General features: G+C 32.6%; 1 non-coding gene across 1 annotated transcript; it reads right to left on the reverse strand.

Annotated features, from left to right (window-relative positions):
- Positions 1–2,276: 2,276 nt before the first annotated feature.
- Positions 2,277–2,409, reverse strand: LOC126007981 (small nucleolar RNA SNORA51). The gene has a single exon (XR_007495439.1). It is a non-coding gene; the product is annotated as a small nucleolar RNA SNORA51 (small nucleolar RNA).
- Between the last annotated feature and the right edge of the window lie 724 nt (positions 2,410–3,133).

The following is a 3,133-nucleotide window of genomic DNA, read 5'->3' on the forward strand; positions in this document are numbered from 1 at the left end:
TTCTAATTATATAGTTTTCTTCAAATGATATTACTTTAGAATAATTTCGCCTTACAGGCTGTCTAGAGTTATTAGTGTTTTATGAAACACATTTGAGCAATTCTGATTTAATTGCTTTTCCCTATTAAGCATACTGCTAAATTAATGGAGTCTACTTTTAGAAATTAGAAAAAAGGTTTACTTCCTATCTTTTCCATATGTCACATATTATTATGATAAAGAGCAAGATGATGACACTGGAATTTTATTTTGGGGGTGCAAATACCAATCTATCAAATTGCTTATTGTAGGATTTTGGTCAGCCCTGTACATTTATTTTTCTTTGTGGCAATACCCTATGGCACTCAGGACTTACTTTAGGATCGATGCTCAAGAATCACCCCAGGCCATGCTCAAAGATGCCAAAAAAGTACCAGAAATTTAATTAAAACTCCAACAGACAAGAAATGTGCTACACAAAACATCAAGATCGACCATCAATTGAATTTATCCTTATATCTAAGGAATCTTGGGTATCAAAATCTGTATTTTGAGTTAGAAAAATCTAAATAGATGATGTAGCATAGTACCTATTTTAGTTACATATTTTAGTTTATTTTAGTACATAAATAGTTACATTATTTATGTCACATTAAAAATACATATCAGTACTGATACATTTTTGTTCAATTTTATATGTTACGTAACAATGTGTACTTATAAATACAACACAATCAAATGTTTTCAGTTATTACATATTTTATATATATTTGTATATATAATATATACAATATTTTATATATTTTGTATATAATATACACATATATTACATACACACAATATGCATTTTATATATGCAATACTTATATTATATATACATTATTTTCCAATGATTTTCAAGTTACTAAGTATCTAGTTCAATTGGTGACACAACTGACAACAGTTTCTCAGAACAACTTTCTTACTATCATACCATTGAGTGCGCTGTTATACGAGACCTTTCAGACTTGCTTTGTTATTAATTTTTCCAGGCAACACTTTATGGTTTGAATGACTATGTGAATGTCACAAATGTAAACCTCCCTGCTACTGTCCAGGTCTATTCCACCTATCTATTAAAATAAATATGAAACACTCATGAAACACTTGTATTTTATTTGCTTATTTACTCTGGGTTTTTAGTAGTGAGAATTCCCTGAAGTCACACCTGGAATTGCTTATGGCTTACTCATAGGTCTATACTTAGGAATCACTTGTGGTAGGGGTCAAGGAGCCACACGGAGTTCCAGAAGTGAAACAGGTTGTCAGCATATACTATCTCTAACACACATTCATGACTGTTACCGTAGTCACCTCCCAATTAATCTCAGTGGTAAGGCAATAACAACTGCAAGCTCCTGTTCATTAACAAGCTCTAATTAAGTTAAGCCAGAGGTTTTTTTTTCAGACAATCCTGAACCTATAATCATTACTCAGACTTACTCAAGTAAATGGGAAGTATTTGAGAAAAATCTTATATATTTCATTAATTTTTAAGAATGTATCTTAAATCAACCATCTCGAGAATGGCGATTATTGAACAAATAATAAAATAAAATACACAGGAATGTGGACTAAAAGGAAACATTATATGCTTTTCTTATGGAAAGAAGTACTAAAGACTGTTCAAATATTATATATGATTTTATAATCTCTTATTAGGAATCCTGGGTATCTAATCTGAGAATGTTATGAAATAAATTTTAAAATACCTCTAACCTAACTACTCCATTTTTGCATTGTATCCAATGGTCAAGATATTAAAATCAAACAAAAAACTGTGTCCATATATAAAAACTAAGGAGGGATTTGGAGTGAATGGCATAGCATACAGGAGCACTAACATTCTATGCATCAGCTTACCTGTACCCACATTCAGTCTCCTGAATATTTGTCAGAAGGCTATCCCTGAGTACAGAACAAGGTATAAGCTCTGAGCACAGGCTAGAGTAAAAAAAAACGAAAACACCAATAAACAAGATGGTGATAAATGTGTACAAAATCATTCTAGTCAAATATTGAAAAATAAAGATTGTATGCTTATGGAACTCTAAGTGTGAAGCCTAATGATGTGGATTTAATGCCTCAGGGAGGTATAAGAAGAAAAATTCAGTATTTCACTCATTATAGTGGAAAGAGGGAAAGACAAAGAAAACAAGAAAACAAATCAAGAGAGGAGAGAGGACTTTAAATTGAATCACCAAACTTACTGGTCCATCTGTCCCTTTTTTTTTTTAAGTTTTTTTTTAATTTTTTTCTTTTGTCCCCCAATTCACAAATACAGACCAGGCAAAGGGCCGGGGTTTAGACATATATGGGTGCATTTACTGTACCTCTTCTTTCTATATAGTCAGTGTAAAGAACACAACCTGTGGTAAGAATTGGGAAGCCTTATCTTTCTTTTATTTTTTTTTATTTTATATATATATAATATATATATATATATATATATATATTATATATAATCCTTCACCAGTGCATACATTCTCATGACCAATATCCCAAGTGTCCTTCCTCCCCACCCCACAACGGACTGTACTCTAGACAGGCTTTCTGTACATGTACTTAGTTGCTCCACAGGAATTCTCCAACTATAAAAGTAAATTCTTGGTCCAGTAAAGAAAGCACTTACATTGCAATTGAAGCATTTATCTCCTCTATCTGCAGCGTCCTCTAAGTGATATACCATTCATTCTGAAAAACTGCCTTAGATTTTGAATGAGAATTAGTGTTTCCAGTGTGATAGGATGGAAGAGCTTGGTAAGGAAATTTTAGAAAATAATAAAATTTAAGAAGAAAATTATAAAATAAACACCATGTTGTTAAATTATCCCAATTACCCCACAAGACTATTTCTAACTCCAGGCGGATGGGTCTGAAGAAGTAGAGGAGTGGCAAGCATTAATAAACCAAGGCAGTCTGGAGAGAGTCATGGACTTTACTGCACCACATGGTGCCTCTCAGCACAAATCAAAACTGACCTTTCTTTGTTAAACCATACCAAATTCACCATGGTGGGGAGAAGATCAAGTGATCCAGGTAACTTTCACATATCAAAGGGGTAGGTGAAAAGGGCAAGAGAAAATTAGGGTGATTTGTTTTGGGTTAATAGCTG

This window comes from Suncus etruscus, chromosome 4, assembly GCF_024139225.1.
Source record: "Suncus etruscus isolate mSunEtr1 chromosome 4, mSunEtr1.pri.cur, whole genome shotgun sequence".
NCBI lineage: Eukaryota > Metazoa > Chordata > Mammalia > Eulipotyphla > Soricidae > Suncus > Suncus etruscus.